Consider the following 22,759-nt stretch of genomic DNA (forward strand, 5'->3'; position numbering starts at 1 on the left):
AGATCCTCAGCAGGACCATTTATTAAAAAAAACAATAAACATAAAAGATTATGCGTTTCGGGAGGAGCCCTCCCTTCCTCAGATCAGACCCTGAACTGAGGAAGGGAGGGCTCCTCCCGAAACGCGTAATCTTTTATTTTTATAGTTTTTTTGAATAAATGGTCCTGCTGAGGATCTTTACTATAACCTGGACTTCATTATTGCTTCGTCCATACCTGGACTACACCATTTCTACCACCACTAGTCGCAGCATCGGGTTTAAGGGCTATTTTTGCTGCATTTTCGATTCACATAAGTACTGAAAGGATTAAGATTTTTTAATAGAAGTAATTTACAAATCTAAAAAGGAAAAGAGTCTCAGCTCACCTGGGGCGTGCACGGCTACCTCCAACCAAAGTAGAAAAAAGTAGAAAAAGGCCAGCACGGCTGAATGAAATCTTCAAAGCTTTATTCACGAATCCTCGTTAAAAACCTTCATGGTGGCAGAAAGACACGGACATATACAAAAATAGAGATATTGCACATGGAAAAACAGTCCCAAACAAGGCTGACGCGTTTCAGGTTGCTAGCAACCTGAAACGAGTCAGCCTTGTTTGGGACTGTTTTTCCATGTGCAATATCTCTATTTTTGTATATGTCCGTGTCTTTCTGCCACCATGAAGGTTTTTAACGAGGATTCGTGAATAAAGCTTTGAAGATTTCATTCAGCCGTGCTGGCCTTTTTCTACTTTTTTCTAATTTACAAATCTGTTTAACTTTCTGGAGCCAGTTGAAATATAAAAGATGTTTTTTCCTGGAATACCCCTTTAATAAGCAAACAGTTCCAACATATTTAAATTATTTTCCCGTAAATGAGGTAACTGTGAAACGCATGGTTCATTCCTGGCGCACAACTCTTCCTGCAATGACATCCTGGAGATATGCAAATGAAGTATCAGCATTGGGAAACTATTTATTTGTAAACTTTTCTTAGATTTTATTGTATTTTAGCATTTGTTAAATAATTTGGGTGATATTCGTTTTGTACAGGAACAGTACTTTCCTTTTATGTTTTGATGGTCTGGAGCAGTGGGTAGTGGGTATCTTAATCTGCATAAAGTGTTTTCAGTTTTATTTTTTTTGCTATGTGATCAAAATTTCCTATATAGGCGATATACATGTGTCTCAGGATACATGTCACCATCTTAAATAGCTCAATAGATGTTTTGTCCCTGGCAATGCCTGCCCGCCCCCTACATTAAAATGAACTGAAAACCTAGTAAAGGAAGTTTTACTGCAGTCTCACATGGGTGATCATGCATATTTCATTTTAGGAGTGCCTTCCCTCATGTATGCTTCCAAGTAGAGGACTGCAATGGAATGGAGATCCTGCAGGTCCCATGGAGCCCCATTTAAAACTTGCAGGATCAGGTATTTTTTAGTCTTGAACTGGTGGGAGCGGGTGACAGAATATACCACGGGTTTCACAAAATCCTGTGCAGTCCTGCAAACCTCTGAAATGGCACAAGGGGGTGATAAAATGGCACAAGAGGGGTGATAAAATGGCACAAGGGGGCAGTGAAATGACATGGGGTTATCTCTAAAAGCTGTGACAATGTTTGCAGGAGTGGGCAGGATTGGACACACATGTGGGAGCGGGCAGTAAGAGACATAAATCCAGCGGGAGCCTTGCAGTCCCATGCAAGGCTCTACATCCAAGTGCACACAGGAGCCACACACTACTGGATTAGCATATACAAGGAGTAAACCGGACAAAGTCTATACATGAACACATGATGGTATTTTTAGGCAGAGATGCTCTTTACTGTATAAGATTCTCTTAGTAGACATAATTGCTTCCTGAAATGACTAGAAGCTCAGATAACTAATGTTCTGTATACGACCTTTCCACCATGTAGTCACTCGGCTCATCTCTGTCAGAAATGGCCATTTGTTGCATGTGTCCTCATTTTCTCATCTTATACACTCCATAGAAGTAAAAGGCACTTTGAAAGAGTCTAAGGGGTTACATAACAGCAGACTTTGTTTTACTCCTTTTTTCAGCACTTGAAGGGGTCATCTGATTTGTTTCATAGGTTATCTAGGAAAAGACTTGTAATTAAAAGAGAAAGGGTTAATCAATATACATTAAAGGGGTCATTGAGAAGTAACATCCTCATCCTGTGGATAGGGGACAAGTGTCTTATCTTGAGCGTCTGACAGCTGGGACCCCCCTCTCTGAGAGGAGAACATGCTGGGGACAGCACTCACTCTATTCACTCTCTATGGGAGCGCCGAAGAGTCCCGAGTGCTGTACTGAGGCATCTCCGCCGCTCCCATAGAAATAAATGGAGCATGTGCTGTCCCCAGCACATTCTCCTCTCAGAGAGCCGGGGCCCATGCAGGAGATTTCAGGGGGTCCCAGCTTTCAGACCCCCTGCGATCAGACACCTATGCCCATCCTGTGGATAGCAGATAAGTTACTTTTCACAGCAGTACCCTTTTTCATTAGCATTCTTTATAAAAGCACAATGCTAGTATCCAGTGGTATTATACCAATCTGACAAGCCAGCGTATATGTGTGTGTGTAAAGTTATATTTAAGAAACAATGTTATTGATATTAAAGCATTTTAAGGTAAGCTCATGCTTTTGATTCTCCTGTGACACTCCTATGTTGCGCTTCATGAAGGCCTCAGGTTGTATATACGATATTAGAGATATTAGAGATTCCTGAATCTTTGGCTAGAATGAAGTGTGTGTATATATGTGTTGTCCTGCAAAAAATGCAGATGCCTAGTCTTAAAGGGATATTTTATGTGAATATATCTTCTGTACTGTGATCTGGTATATACAGCACGCTGCTAGAATGTTAGTGCCGGCTCCCTATGCAGCTAGGACTGTGTAGGTCAGTGGCATCACGGACACCTTTATACTTAAGCTTTTTCACCAGACTGCTGCTATAAAGCCAGTGGAAGAGTGGTTGGCATCTCCATACTGCCTCCTCTCATTACTATGCCCCATATCTGAAGGCACCCTTACCTCCCAATCCAGGCAGTGGGTACTACAGGTGCCATATAATGTTACAAAGATACTTAGACCAAAAATATTTTAAACTGTTTCTATAGGGCTAGTGGTAGGGTTGTTGCCATATCCAAAATCTCCCTCACACACCAGCTTCTAGGAGACTTGGCTGTGCCCTTATGCCCAGTCCACTCCATCGATAAGGGGAAGACGGTTACATTTTTACTTTGATATCCATCCTTATGATTGTCATGCAGACTAAAACATTCATGAGAATGCAGCAATCCTTTATGGAGGACGTCTGTTCCTGCATTTCATAGCGACCTGTAGAAATAAGAATCTGTATTTCCACAACCTCCACACTATATAGCTCAGGTGTCTGGCCTTACAAACCCATCCCACTATACCAAATATGTTCCCAAACCCTCAAGGGAACATTTTGTACTTTTCTACAATGAAATGTGCATCATTTTGGAGAGTCAGATGTAATTCTCTCTTTACTTCCATAATCTGGTGACTTCACTCTTTATTTCTCATGATTTTAAACCTGTGTCTCAGAAATGTATAGCAGATTGAAAGATTATACCATAGCCTCAATGGGGGGCATTCATCATTGTAGGTGTAGGTGAGGCATTTTTGTATACCTTTTCTGTGTGCTGGTAACGTGTAGGATAACCAAATGTATTAATTGGTCGCATGGCATTCGATAAATTTTGTCTAGGTAAACATTACTGAAATTTTACTCTACATACACACACCAAAAAGCGAAGTCTGGACTGGTGTATTTGTGGTTTTTGGTGGTTTTGTGCTAAAAAATATGAAACTTTTTTTTAAAAGTCTCAGTTGATGATACATTCCTTAACACTGCATAAGACTTACCTTAACTGCTAGTCTGTACACACTTAAAACAAAAAAAAGGTGTAAACCAAAAAGTCTCAAAAAGGAGATATGTTTACTGTGAATGAATGGTGATAGAATTTGTAAAGGGGTTCTGCAGCGTTTAAAAACTTATCCCCTATCCACAAGGTAGGGAAGTAGTGTCTTCTGCATGATCTCCATAATGGGTCCCCAATTTCTTCCAGTTGTGTGATGCATGGTGTGGGCATGCGCTCCATGCATTCGGAGATACACGAGCACTGTATTTGGGTATGTCCGGCACTCCAATAGAGAATACATGGAGTGCATGCTTACACCGCACTCCATGCAGCTGGAGGATTCAGGGCCCCCTTCTGGAGATTGTGGTGGGTTCCAGAGTTCAGACCTCTCTGCGATCAGATACTTATCCCCTATCCTGTGGCTAGGAGAGAGGTTTTTAAACACTAGTGTACCCTGTACTCACACCCTTTTAACTCCTCTTATGGTGGCCATGCACATTAGAATGTCATCTAAACCTAATGATTGTGGTGGGACTGGCCAACCATGTAATGTATTTGGTCGTTCTACAGGTCTGCAGCTTTTTTTTTTTTTAACAACTTAAGCAAGTATTCTTATTTGTGTCAGTAAAATGGCTATAGACTTCCAGATGCACGGATTGCCAATTATTTATCAGCTTTTGCCACATTCCCAGACAGAAGGGCACTGCATTGAGCAGTACAGTGCTCGCTTCTAAGCCCAGTAATAGTAAATCTGTCCCAATAGCCGTGGTCACTAGTAGGTATTCTGTGACGCATTTATTATTACCTGCTATTTTACAACTACCGAGTGCTAATAGTTTTACTATTTTAGCGCATATTTGTTAATAAATTTTAGCCATTAGTTTTTTTACCAGAGCAATTTGAGAAGTAAAAGCTGATCTGTGATTGGTTGTGATATGTCTGAGACAAAACTCGGACACATATTTGTCTTAGATTGATCTTTCTGAGTCATTGACTCCATATCTGTGGTCACTAGTAGTTACTCTATGCAACACAGTGACCTATACAGACAGTAGGTGGCAAGATGAACCTGTATATAAGCCAGGAGGACAGGGAAGGTCAGATGTAAAGCACAATGGAGGTACAGAACATAAGGTTGGGGGGTCTACACTACATAGAAACATAGAATGTGTCGGCAGATAAGATCCATTAGGTCCATCTAGTCTGCCCAATAATCTGAATCCTATGAATAGTCCCTGGCCCTATCTTATATGAAGGATAGCCTTATGCCTATCCTATGCAAACTCCTTCACTGTATTTACAGCGACCCCTTCTGCAGGGAGGCTATTCCATGCATCCACTACTCTCTCAGTAAAGTGATACTTCCTGATATTACTTTTCAACCTTTGCCCCTCTAATTTAAAACTTCCTCTTGTGGTAGTTTTTCTTCTTTTAAATATGCTCTTCTCCTTTACCGTGTTGATTCCCTTTATGTATTTAAAAGTCTCTATCATATCCCCTCTGTCTCTTCTTTCTTCTATACATGTTAAGGTCCTTTAACCTTTCCTGGTAAGTTTTATCCTACAATCCATGTACTAGTTTAGTAGCTCTTCTCTGAACTCTCTCTAGAGTATCTATGTCCTTCTGGAGATACGGCCTCCAGTACTGCGCACAATACTCCAAATGAGGCCTCACCAGTGTTCTGTACAGCGGCATGAGCACTTCTCTCTTTCTACTGCTTATACCTCTTCCTATACATCCAAGCATTCTGCTAGCATTTCCTGCTGCTCTATTACATTGTCTTCCTACCTTTTAAGTCTTCTGAAATAATTACTCCTAAATCCCTTTCCTCAGATACTGAGGTTAGGACTGTGTCAAATATTCTGCCCGGGGGGGGCATATCTTACACTTATCCACATAAAATTTCAGTTGCCAGTGTTCTGACCATTCTTCTAGTTTTCCTAAATCCTTTTCCATTTCGCATATCTCTACAGGAACATCAACCCTGTTACATATCTTTGTGTCATCAGCAAAAAGACCAATACCGAACCATCGAGACCTTCTATAATATCACTAATGAAGGTATTAAACAAAATTGGTCCTGGTACAGATCCCTGAGGTCCCCACTGGTAACACGACCTTGCTCTGATTATACTTCATTGACTACAACCCTCTGTTGTCTGTCACTCAGCCACTGCCTAATCCTAAAATCTGGATATGCAATGTCTACTGCCCCTCCCCCATCTATTATTTTAGTCACCTAGTCAAAAAAATTCAATACTCCCTGAAGTAAACATGTTGTTTTTCATCTTGCAATCCCCATGGATTTTAGTTGTTCCACAATCCTATCCTTTGGTAGGGTTCCATTAATTTCCCCACTATTGATGTCAGACTTACTGGCCTATAGTTGCTTGATTTCTTCCTACTACCTTTATTGTGAATGGGCACAACTTTTGCTAATTTCCATCCATTTAAGTGAAATTTTAATTTTATTTCTTTTTTTTTTTTAGTTTAGTGCTTATGTTTGTATCAAAATTTATTTTTATATGGTTTTAGTTTTGTTCCAAAAAGAATTTTAAAAAAAGGATGCTTTATTATGGGATTTATTCCTGTTTTTAAATAAAAGAGGTATAAAAAAGAATCAAATGTTAAATCTGCTGGGGTGAATTTGTGGAATTTGTGTCTAAGCTCTTCCTGAAGAACCCTGCACAACTTCCTATACATTGTGTTATTGTTGAATATGCAATATGATTACTTAAATGACTGTGTTATATGTGTTTGGCGATTCCTTGAATTAAACACTGGAGTTAAGTCAGTTTTTGTCTGTTTGCTTTGTTATTAAGGCCTTATTTATTTAGTGGGCGGGGCTCTTCCTGGTGTGATGTAAGCGCTGTGTGCACTGTGTGCTTAGTAATAAGCTGCAGCTGCATACCCCTCCTCCATGTCTCTGACATACAGTACAGCTGTACACTAGATGGATTTTTATTATTTTATTTATTTTTTTTTTTTTTTGGGGGGGGGGGGGGGGGGGTACTTAGTTTTAAGAGATTTGCATAAAATCTTCTCAAAAAAAGCACAGGCTGCTGGAAGGTGACACTTTCTCCGAATAAGCAGAAATGTTAAAATACAGGCACTGAGGATGAGAAATACAGATGAATGGAGGTGGTAAGAATGGTACATAAATGCATGGATTACAGGAAAAACAATAGGTCCAGATAGAATTAGCAGCCCAATCTCCAAAATAAATCACCATAATGTAATCAGCAAAGAAATGAAGAACCAAGTCTGACAACAAGAGATGAAACCTGCTGTGAAGGAACAATGGACACTTAGGACTGAAAAGGCAAACAGGAGAAAAACCAGCCTAACAACAATAAGACTGCCTGCCATGCATGTTACCAACTACCAGCTCCAACCCCAACGTACGTTTCACATTGTGCTTCGTCAGGGGCGTGCGTCATGCCTGTATTTTAATATTTCTGTCTATCTTTTAAATGTATGTCTATTTTGCATATATGTTCAATAAAGTTAGTATTTTACATAATTGGTTCTTTTTTGTTGGTGTACATTGTTAGAGTGAACCAATTGTGGCACTATTCAGATTATTAGGTTGGTGGTATAATAATTTCTCCAAATAAGGTGAAGTAAAGAACGGGATGTGGCAAGAAGGGATGTAGATTATGGCGATCTTTTCCTCCTTACCTTCTAAAACCATTACCCTTTCCGTGTTCTACCTACAGGCCCATATGAGGGATTGTTTTTTGCACCACCAATTGTACTTTGTAAAAACCATAAATCATTTCACCATAAAATCTATGGCGAAACCAGAAAATAATATCGGTGGGACAAAGTTGAAAAAACCCGGCTATTTTGTAACTTTTGAGGGCTTCCTATTCTACGCAGGGCACTTTTCGGTAAAAATGACACCTTACCTTTATTCTGTTGGTCAATACGATTAAATTGATACACAACTTATATAGGTTTGGTTTTGTTTTACTTCTGTAAAAAAATGATACCATTTTGCACCAAAATTAGTACTTTTAAAAATGTCCTCTTCTGACCTCTATAACTTTTTCATTTTTCCGTATACGGGGATGTGTGAGGGCTAATTTTTTGCGAAATGATCTGTAATTTTTATCGGTACCATATTTGTTTTGATGGGACTTTTTGATCGCTTTTTATACACTTTTTGAGGGGATACAAAGTGATCAAAAATACGCAATTTTGGACTTTGGTATTTTTTTACGTAAATGCCATTGACCATGCGGTTTGCGTTATATTTTTATAGTTTGGACACTTAAGCACACGGCAGTACCACATATGTTTGTTTTTTTTAAATGGGAATAAGGGAGTGATTCAAACTTTTATTAGGGGACTATTACATGCAATCCTTGGATTGCATACACTGTTCAATGCTATGCCATAGAATAGCATTGATCAGTGTTATCTGTACTCGATTACTCCAGGGTGCTGAGGCTGTAGCATCGATTTAATGAACGGACAGTGAGGAAGCGGATAAGGGCCCTCCCGCCATCTTCTAAGCTGATCAGGACACGGCTGTTTTACTGCGGTAGTCTCAATCAGCTCTGTTGAGCTGTTTTTTTTATTTATTTTTATTTTAGATGCTGCAATCAACTTTTATCGCTGTGTCTAAGGGGTTAATGCCTGGCATCACCGGGAATGTTAATGTCCGGGATTAGCCACTGGTCAGCTCGTGACCCCAGATCATAGAAGGGGAGCTGGACCAGGGTGTACAGGCACGCCCTTTGTCCTTAAGGTGTTAAAAATCTTAATCCTTCCAGTACTTATCAGCTGCTGTATGCTCCACAAGAAGTTTTTTTCTGTTTGAATTTTCTTTCTGTCTTACCACAGTGCTCTCTGCTGACACCTCTGTCCATGTCAGGAACTTTTCAGAGTAGGAGCAAATCCTCATAGCAAACCTCTCCTGCTTTGGACAGTTCCTGACATGAACAGAGGTGTCAGCAGAGAGCACTATGGTCAGACAGAACAGAAATTTAAAAAGAAAATAACTTACTGTGGAGCATACAGCAGCTCATAAGTACTGTGTAAGTAATTTACAAATCTGTATAACTTTCTGGCACCAGTTGATTTAAAAAAAAAATTACCCCGAAACAAAATGCTACCCAAAAAATACGGCCGAAAAAAAAAATGCTTCAAAGAGGTTTGTTAGTTCACTATCTCGGCAGGAAAATTTAATTTAATTGTACTTCAGTTCCTGACCTAAGCAGTGAAGACTTTTTAAAACAGTGGTCTCAAACTGTGGCCCTCCAGATGTTACTAAACTTCCAGCATGGCATGCAGGGAGTTGAACTTTTGCAACATCTGGAGGGCCACAGTTTGAGACCATTGGTTTAAAAGAACTGACTGACTTTTCACACTGATCTACAATAGGCCTGGCTTCACTTTTCAAAGCTCGATGAACTTGTCCAAGAAGCATAAACCAAAGAAGATGTTTTCTGACAACCACCGGGCCTTCATTTGACAGCTTTAAATGGGCACTGTCATTAAAACTAATTTCTGCTATTGTGCTCTATTGCAAAAATGAAGTTTTCTATGTTTTATTTGTGTTTAAAAAGCTGCCACTAGGTGTCTCCCTACTTGTCCAGAGCACATTTTCCCCCATCTCTTGCACGGACTTTGGACTCCTACTGGCCTGGCATAAGGCCGGGGAGGCCAGGTACGTCCACTAGCACCTCCATCCCCGATCCTCAGTTGCGCCACACTGCACATCCACTGACACCAGCAGTCAGTCTGCTAGCATATCCCTTCCCGTCCTCACTTGTGCCGCCACTAGCACCCCCAGTCCTCAGTTGTGCCGCCCGTCCACCGACACACACACACCCCTGTCCTCTTGTGTGCAGCCCGGCAGCGCCGCCCAGTTGTACCACCCCTCATGTACCTTGTACTTGTTCTGGTGAGCGATTGGGGTCCGTGACGGGATGTCACCGGTTGGGAGCAGAGTTTGCTGGACGGCACGGTCGTGACTAGCACTGAGCTGATAAAAACTGTACCAGTGCTGGTCAGTCAGCAGAACATGACCAACCGAGGTATTGCCAACCAGCAAGCAAGGTAAGCTACTGCCAGGGAGAAAAGGGATGATGGGGGTGTTACTGCCAGGGAGGGCCAGTAGCACCCTCATCATCCATCGGCAGGGTCATCCTCCTGGCAGTAGCACCCCCATCATCCATCGGCAGGATCATCCTCGTGGCAGTAGCACCCCCATCATCCTGGAGGATGGTGCTGCCAATGGATCATGGGGGTGCTACTGCCAGGAGAATGATCCTGCCGATGGATTATGGGGGTGCTACTGCCAGGGGGGAGGGCAGAAGCACCCTCATCATCCACCAGCAACACCACCAATCCCCCCCACCTCCTGCCGTGGTAATAGCATCAGCTAATGGATGATGAGGGGTGCTACTGCTGTTGTGGTATTGTATTCAGAGGGTGCACTGTATGGCAAGGTTATGTGTGGTAGTATATTCAGAGGGTACAGTGTGTGGTAGTATTATATTCAGAGAGCTCAGTGTATGGTAGTATTGTATTAAGAGGGTATGGTGTGTGGCAGGTTTATATTCAGAGAGTGCAGTGTGTGTTGGTATTATATTCAGAATGTACAGTGTGTGGTAGTATTGTATTCAGAGGATACAGTGTGTTATAGTATTATATTCAGTCAGTTGGTAGAGTGTGTGGTAGTATGTTCAGAGGGTACAGTGTGTGGTAGTATTATATTCAGAGAGCGCAGTGTATGGTAGTATTGTATTAAGAGGGTATGGTGTGTGATAGTTTTATATTCAGAGGGAGCAGTGTGTGGTAGTATTATATTCAGAGAGCACAGTGTATGGTAGTATTGTATTAAGAGGGTATGGTGTGTGATAGTTTTATATTCAGAGGGTACAGTGTGTGGTAGTATTATATTCAGAGAGCACAGTGTATGGTAGTATTGTATTAAGAGGATATGGTGTGTGGCAGGTTTATATTCAAATAGTGCAGAGTGTGTTGGTATTATATTCAGAATGTACAGTGTGTGGTAGTATTGCATTCAGAGGGTACAGTGTGTCATAGTAGTATATTTAGTGGATACAGTGTGTGGCAGTATATTCAGAATGTACAGTGTGTGGTAGTATTTAGAGATGAGCGAACTTACAGTAAATTCGATTAGTCACGAACTTCTCGGCTCGGCAGTTGATGACTTATCCTGCATAAATTTGTTCAGCCTTCAGGTGCTCCGGTGGGCTGGAAAAGGTGGATACATTGAAAGAGTCTCCTAGGACTTTATCCACCTTTTCCAGCCCACCAGAGCACCTGAAAGCTGAACTAATTTATGCTGGAAAAGTCATCAACTGCCGAGCCGAGAAGTTGGTGACGAATCGAATTTACTGTAAGTTCGCTCATCTCTAGTAGTATTGTATTCAGAGGGTACAGTGTGTGATAGTAGTATATTTAGTGGGTACAGTGTGTGGCAGTATATTCAGAATGTACAGTGTGTGGTAGTATTGTATTCAGAGGGTACAGTGTGTCATAGTATTATATTCATTCAGTGGGTACAGTGTGTGGTTGTATATTCAGAATGTACAGTGTGTGGTAGCATTATATTCAGAGAGCGCAGTGTATGTGTGTGATAGTTTTATATTCAGAGGGTACAGTGTGTGGTAGTATTATATCCAGAGAGCGCAGTGTATGGTAGTATTGTATTAACCCCTTAAGGACTGAGCCCTTTTTTGCAATTCTGAACACCGTTGCTTTACGAATTAAGAACTCGAAAACGCTTTTACTGAATATTCTGATTCTGGGATTTTTTTTTCATGACATATTCTACTTTATTTTGGGGGTAAATTTTCGGTGTTACTTGCATCCTTTTTTGGTGAAAAATCACAAAATGTCATGAAAATTTTGCATTTTGCAAGCTCTCTACTTGTAAGGGAAATGGATATTCCAAATAATTTTATTTTTATTCACAAATACAATATGTCCACTTTATGTTGGTATCATAAAATGGACATATTTTTGCTTTTTTTTTTTTTTAAATTAGAGGGCTTCAAAGTAGAGCAGCAATTTTAAAACATTTCATGAAAATTGCAAAATCTGAAGGGACAGATGTTACAGAACTACAACTCCCAGCATGCCTTGGCTGTCTGGGCATGCTGGGAGTTGCAGTTTGCCCTTCCTAGTGGTTGCCACAGTAAAGATCACTTTACTTTCACTTTAATTTCCCCCAACCACCGTAAGCACCGTAACCACAGGACCCCCCTAGGCGATGTGCCGGGATGCCTACTGAATGATTTCAGCAGGCATCCCGGTCCGGTCCCCAACCGGCTAGCGGTGGGGACCGGAATTCCCACGAGCGTATGCATACGCCCCACGTCCTTAAGGACCCGGGATGCAGGGCATATGCATACGTCCGGCGTCCTTAAAAGGGTATGGTGTGTGATAGTTTTACATTCAGAGGGTACAATGTGTAGTAGTAAAATATTCAGAGAGCGCAGTGTATGGTAGTATTGTATTAAGAGGGTGTGGTGTGTGGTTGTTTTATATTCAGAGGGTACAGTGTGTCATAGTATTATATTCAGTGGCAGGGCCAGACTGGGACCAAAAATAGGCCCGGGCATTTTAGAATTAGCAGCCCATTTTAGTCATGGGTGGGTGTGGCTATGTGGAGGCGGTGCCACAAATGCAAGGGGCCAAATGTTAATCATAGTTGGATATAATAGGGTACAGTACGGGGAAAAAAACATATATATATGTATATATATAGATATATATATATATATATATATATATATATATATATATATATACACGTGATATGGTCACACAGTGTATTTCAGGCATATTTCATAAAGAAAAAAAAATGGGTCCGCAAAATTGTGGAAAGATTGTGTTCGTATTTTTATTATAAATGTGCTGAACATAAGTGTATGGGGAAGTAGATGTCTGTGCGCACAATATGTATTGTAACAATATGGACATATTTTTTATTGCCATGTATGGACCCTTTCATACTGCGGTTAGTGCACAGCAGAGTGATGGCCGCTGCGAGAGGTGGCCAGAATAACGGGAGAAAAATTACAGCATGTGTCGTATAATAATAGTAAATGGGAGCCGCCAGGACCCGTGGTTTGGTGTTGCACCCCGTTATAAGAACGGTCATTAGAGTCATGAAAAAAAAAATACTTTGACGGCGGTTCTCAACGGGAGCAACGGCAGTGTGAAAAGGGCCTAAATAAGGCATATTTCCGGGATGCTAAAATGTGTTCCTTTTCTTTTTTTAAAGGGCAAATCTCATGTTAAAAAACGTATCCCCGCCTGAAGCAGAGGCCGCCACACCCCCTCCATAAAGCTCTATGGGAGAGACGAAGATTGCTGAACGGCTCTCCCATAGAACTATATGGAGGGGGTCGTGACGCACTCCTTTGCCACAGAACAGGGGCTCCAAACAGAAGATTGCAGGGGGCCCCAGCGCTCGGACTCCCCGCGGTCTATGTAAAACTTATCCCCTATCCTTCGGATGGGGGATAAGTTTTCTAACATGAGATTTGTTCTTTAATTAACATATTGTGTGCAAAACAACTATTTTCCCATAGACTTACATAGAGCAAATTAATGTTAAAAATACTGCCACAATCGTTCTGTGACTTTGTGGATGCATTTTTGATAATTAAATATGCCTGAAAATACATTGTGTGAACCTAGCCTGTTAAGGTAAGACAATATACCATGATAAAAACGCATACCTATAAATCATATAGTAACCAAAGAACACCAGTATATAAGGAAAAAATATTATCACTATACATATTACTGCCATACTGTTACTGAACAAATCCTGTTTACTGAGACTAATATTAACAATAATATCAGTATACATGGAGGAATATTATCACCATACATATTACTATCATACTGTTGCTGACAGGGGTCTGGTGGAGTACAGAGTAGTATGGGACGGACAGAGGGGTCTGGTGGAATACAGAGGGGTCAGGGATGGACAGAGGAGTCTGGTGGAATACAGAGAGGTCAGGGATGGACAGAGGGGTCTGGTGGAGAACAGAGAAGTAAGGGACGGACAGAGGGGTCCGTTGGAGTACAGAGGGGTAAGGTATGGACAGGGGTCTGGTGGAGTAAAGAGGGGTCAGGGATGGACAGAGGAGTCTGGTGGAGTACAGAGAAGTAAGGGACGGACAGAGGGGTCTGGTGGAGAACAGAGGGGTCAGGCATGGACAGGGGTCTGGTGGAGTAAAGATGGGTCAGGGATGGACAGAGGGGTATGTGGAATACAGAGGGGTCAGGGATGGACAGAGGGGTCTGGTGAAATACAGAGGGGTCAGGGATGGACAGAGGAGTCTGGTGGAATACAGAGAGGTCAGGGACGGACAGAGGGGTCTGGTGGAGAACAGAGGGGTCTGGTGGAGTACAGAGAAGTAAGGGACGGATAGAGGGGTCCGTTGGAGTACAGAGGGGTAAGGTATGGACAGGGGTCTGGTGGAGTAAAGAGGGGTCAGGGATGGACAGAGGAGTCTGGTGGAATACAGAGAGGTCAGGGACGGACAGAGGGGTCTGGTGGAGAACAGAGGGGTCTGGTGGAGTACAGAGAAGTAAGGGACGGACAGAGGGGTCCGTTGGAGTACAGAGGGGTCAGGTATGGACAGGGGTCTGGTGGAGTAAAGAGGGGTCAGGGATGGACAGAGGGGTATGTGGAATACAGAGGGGTCAGGGATGGACAGAGGGGTCTGGTGAAATACAGAGGGGTCAGGGATGGACAGAGGGGTTTGGTGAAGTACAGAGGGGTCAGGGATGGACAGAGGGGTCTGGTGGAATACAGAGGGGTCAGGGATGGACAAAGGGGTCTGGTGGAGTACAGAGGGGGTAAGGGACAGACAGAGTGGTCTGGTGGAGTACAGAGGGGTCTGGTGGAGTACAGAGGAGTAAGGGACAGACAGAGGGAACTGGTGGAGTACAGAGGAGTAAGGGACAGACAGAGGGGTCTGGTGGAGAACAGAGGGGTTAGGGACGGACAGAGGGGTCTGGTGGAGTACAGAGGGGTCTGGTGGAGTATAGAGGAGTAAGGGACGGACCAAGGGGTCTGGTGGAATACAGAGCGGTCAGCGACGGACAGAGGGGTCTGGTGGAGTACAGGGGGGTCAGGGATTGACAGAGGGGTCTGGTGGAGTACAGGGGGGTCAGGGATGGACAGAGGAGTCTGGTGGAATATAGGGGGGTCAGGGATGGACAGAGGGGTCTGGTAAAGTACAGAGGGGTCAGGGATGGACAGAGGGGTCTGGTGGAGTACAGAGGGGTCAGAGATAGACAAAGGGGTCTGGTGGAGTACAGAGGAGTAAAGGATAGACCAAGGGGTCTGGTGGAATACAGAAAGGTCAGCAACGGACAGAGGGGTCTCGTGGAGTACAGGGGCGTCAGGGATGGAAAAAGGGGTCTGGTGGAATATAGAACGGTCAGCGACGGACAGAGGGGTCTGGTGGAGTACAGGGGCGTCAGAGATGGAAAAAGTGGTCTGGTGGAGTACAGGCGGGACAGGGATGGACAGAGGGGTCTGGTGGAATACAGAAGGGTCAAAGATAGACTGAGGGGTCTAGTGGAGTACAGAGGGGTCAGAGATGGACAAAGGGGTCTGGTGGAGTACAGAGGAGATTTGTTTTTCTCTACTCTCTGGCTGCCCGTTATACTATGTAAGGGTTAAACCAGCTGAAACCATCCTTCTAGATAAGGACACAGGGGCAGACACGGAGATCCACGTCCTGGGCTGCCAGGATTACAAGAAGACTTCTATCATGTAGATTATGTAACACAATGTTCAGCTCTGCTGCTTCCTCAGCGGCAGGCTCCATCAGCTCCGTGCTCACTGACAAGGGGCCACCTCCTCCTTCACTATACAGTGCGGCCACAGCTCTTAAAGCGGCAGTCACAGCTCTAAAAGCTGTAACTGCAAGTTGCGGCACCAGCGTATTCAGTGCAAACAGGGAGGAGGCCCGGCCCATCGGGCAAATGGGCCCTGTTCAGTGGGTACAGTGTGTCATAGTATTATATTCAGTGGGTACAGTGTGTGGTAGCATTATATTCAATGGGTACAGTGTGTGACAGTATTATATTTAGAGGGTACAGTATGTGGCAGAATTATATTCATGGGTACGGTGTGTGGAAGGTTTATATTAAAAGAGTGCAGTGTAAAGTAGTATTATATTCAGAGGGTACAGTGTGTTGTAGTATTATTTTCAGAGGTTACAGTGTGTGGCGGTTTTATATACAGAGGGTACGGTGTGTGGCGGTATTATATTCAGAGTGTACAGTGTGTCAGAATTATATTCAGAGGCTGTGTGCCAGTATTATATTTAGAGAATACAGTGTCTGGCAGGTTTATAATAATAATTGTTTTCATATAGAGGATCTGAATCCGCTGACATAGTGAGGAGACGTCTGGGCACAAAGTTCTGCTGAGTGAACATTTAGCTGGAACAAGTCCTGGCGGTATGTACCATCTGAATTAGATAAGGAAAGACTATAGAGAAGACGTCACCTGTAGTCACTGATATCATTCTGTATACTCCTCACTATAGAGAAGACGTCATCTGTAGTCACTGATATCATTGTGTATTGTCCTCACTATAGAGAAGACGTCGCCTGTAGTCACTGATGTAATTGTGTATTCTCCTCATTATAGAGAAGACGTCACCTGTAGTCAATGATATCATTCTGTATTCTCCTCACTATAGAGAAGACGTCACCTGTAGTCACTGATATCATTGTGTATTGTCCTCACTATAGAGAAGACGTCACCTGTAGTCAATGATATCATTCTGTATTCTCCTCACTATAGAGAAGATGTCACCTGTAATCACTGATATCATTGTGTATTCTCCTCACTATAGAGAAGACGTCACCTGTAATCACTGATATCATTCTTTATTCTCCTCACTATAGAGAAGACGTCACCTGTAATCACTGATATCATTGTGTATTCTCCTCATTATAGAGAAGACGTCACCTGTAATCACTGATATCATTGTGTATTCTCCTCACTATAGAGAAGACTTCACCTGTAATCACTGATATCATTCTGTATTCTCCTCACAATAGAGAAGACGTCACCTGAAATCACTTATATCATTGTGTATTCTCCTCACTATAGAGAAGAAATCACCTGTAATCACTGATATCATTGTGTATTGTCCTCACTATAGAGAAGACGTCGCCTGTAGTCACTGATGCAATTGTGTATTCTCCTCACTATAGAGAAGACGTCACCTGTAGTCACTGATATCATTCTGTATTCTCCTCACTATAGAGAAGATGTCACCTGTAATCACTGATATCATTGTGTATTCTCCTCACTATAGAGAAGACGTCACCTGTAATCACTGATATCATTCTTTATTCTCCTCACTATAGAGAAGACGTCACCTGTAATCACTGATATCATTGTGTATTCTCCTCATTATAGAGAAGACGTCACCTGTAATCACTGATATCATTGTGTATTCTCCTCACTATAGAGAAGACTTCACCTGTAATCACTGATATTATTGTGTATTCTCCTCACTATAGAGAAGACGTCACCTGTAATCACTGATATAATTGTGTATTCTGCTCACTATAGAGAATAAATCACCTGTAATCACTGATATCATTGTGTATTCTCCTCACTATAGAGAAGACGTCACCTGTAATCACTGATATCATTGTGTATTCTCCTCATTATAGAGAAGACGTCACCTGTAATAACTGATATCATTCTTTATTCTCCTCACTATAGAGAAGACGTCACCTGTAATCACTGATATCATTGTGTATTCTCCTCACTATAGAGAAGACTTCACCTGTAATCACGGATATCATTCTGTATTCTCCTCACTATAGAGATGACGTCACCTGAAATCACTTATATCATTGTGTATTCTCCTCACTATAGAGAAGACGTCACCTGTAGTCACTGATATCATTCTGTATTCTCCTCATTATAGAGAAGATGTCACCTGTAATCACTGATATCATTGTATATTCTCCTCACTATAGAGAAGACGTCACCTGTAATCACTGATATCATTCTTTATTCTCCTCACTATAGAGAAGACGTCACCTGTAATCACTGATATCATTGTGTATTCTCCTCACTATAGAGAAGACTTCACCTGTAATCACTGATATCATTCTGTATTCTCCTCACTATAGAGAAGACGTCACCTGAAATCACTGATATCATTGTGTATTCTCCTCACTATAGAGAAGACGTCACCTGAAATCACTGATATCATTCTTTATTCTCCTCACTATAGAGAAGATGTCACCTGTAGTCACTGATATCATTGTGTATTCTCCTCATTATAGAGAAGACGTCACCTGTAATAACTGATATCATTCTTTATTCTCCTCACTATAGAGAAGACGTCACCTGTAGTCACTGATATCATTCTGTATTCTCCTCACAATAGAGAAGACGTCACCTGAAATCACTTATATCATTGTGTATTCTCCTCACTATAGAGAAGAAATCACCTGTAATCACTGATATCATTGTGTATTGTCCTCACTATAGAGAAGACGTCGCCTGTAGTCACTGATGCAATTGTGTATTCTCCTCACTATAGAGAAGACGTCACCTGTAGTCACTGATATCATTCTGTATTCTCCTCACTATAGAGAAGATGTCACCTGTAATCACTGATATCATTGTGTATTCTCCTCACTATAGAGAAGACGTCACCTGTAATCACTGATATCATTCTTTATTCTCCTCACTATAGAGAAGACGTCACCTGTAATCACTGATATCATTGTGTATTCTCCTCATTATAGAGAAGACGTCACCTGTAATCACTGATATCATTGTGTATTCTCCTCACTATAGAGAAGACTTCACCTGTAATCACTGATATTATTGTGTATTCTCCTCACTATAGAAAAGACGTCACCTGTAATCACTGATATAATTGTGTATTCTGCTCACTATAGAGAATAAATCACCTGTAATCACTGATATCATTGTGTATTCTCCTCACTATAGAGAAGACGTCACCTGTAATCACTGATATCATTGTGTATTCTCCTCATTATAGAGAAGACGTCACCTGTAATAACTGATATCATTCTTTATTCTCCTCACTATAGAGAAGACGTCACCTGTAATCACTGATATCATTGTGTATTCTCCTCACTATAGAGAAGACTTCACCTGTAATCACGGATATCATTCTGTATTCTCCTCACTATAGAGATGACGTCACCTGAAATCACTTATATCATTGTGTATTCTCCTCACTATAGAGAAGACGTCACCTGTAGTCACTGATATCATTCTGTATTCTCCTCATTATAGAGAAGATGTCACCTGTAATCACTGATATCATTGTATATTCTCCTCACTATAGAGAAGACGTCACCTGTAATCACTGATATCATTCTTTATTCTCCTCACTATAGAGAAGACGTCACCTGTAATCACTGATATCATTGTGTATTCTCCTCACTATAGAGAAGACTTCACCTGTAATCACTGATATCATTCTGTATTCTCCTCACTATAGAGAAGACGTCACCTGAAATCACTGATATCATTGTGTATTCTCCTCACTATAGAGAAGACGTCACCTGAAATCACTGATATCATTCTTTATTCTCCTCACTATAGAGAAGATGTCACCTGTAGTCACTGATATCATTGTGTATTCTCCTCATTATAGAGAAGACGTCACCTGTAATAACTGATATCATTCTTTATTCTCCTCACTATAGAGAAGACGTCACCTGTAGTCACTGATATCATTCTGTATTCTCCTCACTATAGAGAAGATGTCACCTGTAATCACTGATATCATTGTGTATTCTCCTCACTATAGAGAAGACGTCACCTGTAATCACTGATATCATTCTTTATTCTCCTCACTATAGAGAAGACGTCACCTGTAATCACTGATATCATTGTGTATTCTCCTCATTATAGAGAAGACGTCACCTGTAATCACTGATATCATTGTGTATTCTCCTCACTATAGAGAAGACTTCACCTGTAATCACTGATATCATTCTGTATTCTCCTCACTATAGAGAAGACGTCACCTGAAATCACTGATATCATTGTGTATTCTCCTCACTATAGAGAAGACGTCACCTGAAATCACTGATATCATTCTTTATTCTCCTCACTATAGAGAAGATGTCACCTGTAGTCACTGATATCATTGTGTATTCTCCTCATTATAGAGAAGACGTCACCTGTAATAACTGATATCATTCTTTATTCTCCTCACTATAGAGAAGACGTCACCTGTAGTCACTGATATCATTCTGTATTCTCCTCACAATAGAGAAGACGTCACCTGAAATCACTTATATCATTGTGTATTCTCCTCACTATAGAGAAGAAATCACCTGTAATCACTGATATCATTGTGTATTGTCCTCACTATAGAGAAGACGTCGCCTGTAGTCACTGATGCAATTGTGTATTCTCCTCACTATAGAGAAGACGTCACCTGTAGTCACTGATATCATTCTGTATTCTCCTCACTATAGAGAAGATGTCACCTGTAATCACTGATATCATTGTGTATTCTCCTCACTATAGAGAAGACGTCACCTGTAATCACTGATATCATTCTTTATTCTCCTCACTATAGAGAAGACGTCACCTGTAATCACTGATATCATTGTGTATTCTCCTCATTATAGAGAAGACGTCACCTGTAATCACTGATATCATTGTGTATTCTCCTCACTATAGAGAAGACTTCACCTGTAATCACTGATATTATTGTGTATTCTCCTCACTATAGAGAAGACGTCACCTGTAATCACTGATATAATTGTGTATTCTGCTCACTATAGAGAATAAATCACCTGTAATCACTGATATCATTGTGTATTCTCCTCACTATAGAGAAGACGTCACCTGTAATCACTGATATCATTGTGTATTCTCCTCATTATAGAGAAGACGTCACCTGTAATAACTGATATCATTCTTTATTCTCCTCACTATAGAGAAGACGTCACCTGTAATCACTGATATCATTGTGTATTCTCCTCACTATAGAGAAGACTTCACCTGTAATCACGGATATCATTCTGTATTCTCCTCACTATAGAGATGACGTCACCTGAAATCACTTATATCATTGTGTATTCTCCTCACTATAGAGAAGACGTCACCTGTAGTCACTGATATCATTCTGTATTCTCCTCATTATAGAGAAGATGTCACCTGTAATCACTGATATCATTGTATATTCTCCTCACTATAGAGAAGACGTCACCTGTAATCACTGATATCATTCTTTATTCTCCTCACTATAGAGAAGACGTCACCTGTAATCACTGATATCATTGTGTATTCTCCTCACTATAGAGAAGACTTCACCTGTAATCACTGATATCATTCTGTATTCTCCTCACTATAGAGAAGACGTCACCTGAAATCACTGATATCATTGTGTATTCTCCTCACTATAGAGAAGACGTCACCTGAAATCACTGATATCATTCTTTATTCTCCTCACTATAGAGAAGATGTCACCTGTAGTCACTGATATCATTGTGTATTCTCCTCATTATAGAGAAGACGTCACCTGTAATAACTGATATCATTCTTTATTCTCCTCACTATAGAGAAGACGTCACCTGTAGTCACTGATATCATTCTGTATTCTCCTCACTATAGAGAAGATGTCACCTGTAATCACTGATATCATTGTGTATTCTCCTCACTATAGAGAAGACGTCACCTGTAATCACTGATATCATTCTTTATTCTCCTCACTATAGAGAAGACGTCACCTGTAATCACTGATATCATTGTGTATTCTCCTCATTATAGAGAAGACGTCACCTGTAATCACTGATATCATTGTGTATTCTCCTCACTATAGAGAAGACTTCACCTGTAATCACTGATATCATTCTGTATTCTCCTCACTATAGAGAAGACGTCACCTGAAATCACTTATATCATTGTGTATTCTCCTCACTATAGAGAAGAAATCACCTGTAATCACTAATATCATTGTGTATTCTCCTCACTATAGAGAAGACTTCACCTGTAATCACTGATATTATTGTGTATTCTCCTCACTATAGAGAAGACGTCACCTGTAATCACTGATATAATTGTGTATTCTGCTCACTATAGAGAATAAATCACCTGTAATCACTGATATCATTGTGTATTCTCCTCACTATAGAGAAGACGTCACCTGTAATCACTGATATCATTGTGTATTCTCCTCATTATAGAGAAGACGTCACCTGTAATAACTGATATCATTCTTTATTCTCCTCACTATAGAGAAGACGTCACCTGTAATCACTGATATCATTGTGTATTCTCCTCACTATAGAGAAGACTTCACCTGTAATCACTGATATCATTCTGTATTCTCCTCACTATAGAGAAGATGTCACCTGAAATCACTTATATCATTGTGTATTCTCCTCACTATAGAGAAGACGTCACCTGTAGTCACTGATATCATTCTGTATTCTCCTCATTATAGAGAAGATGTCACCTGTAATCACTGATATCATTGTATATTCTCCTCACTATAGAGAAGACGTCACCTGTAATCACTGATATCATTCTTTATTCTCCTCACTATAGAGAAGACGTCACCTGTAATCACTGATATCATTGTGTATTCTCCTCACTATAGAGAAGACTTCACCTGTAATCACTGATATCATTCTGTATTCTCCTCACTATAGAGAAGACGTCACCTGAAATCATTGATATCATTGTGTATTCTCCTCACTATAGAGAAGACTTCACCTGTAATCACTGATATTATTGTGTATTCTCCTCACTATAGAGAAGACGTCACCTGTAATCACTGATATAATTGTGTATTCTGCTCACTATAGAGAATAAATCACCTGTAATCAC

Source organism: Hyla sarda, chromosome 8 (assembly GCF_029499605.1).
Source record: "Hyla sarda isolate aHylSar1 chromosome 8, aHylSar1.hap1, whole genome shotgun sequence".
NCBI lineage: Eukaryota > Metazoa > Chordata > Amphibia > Anura > Hylidae > Hyla > Hyla sarda.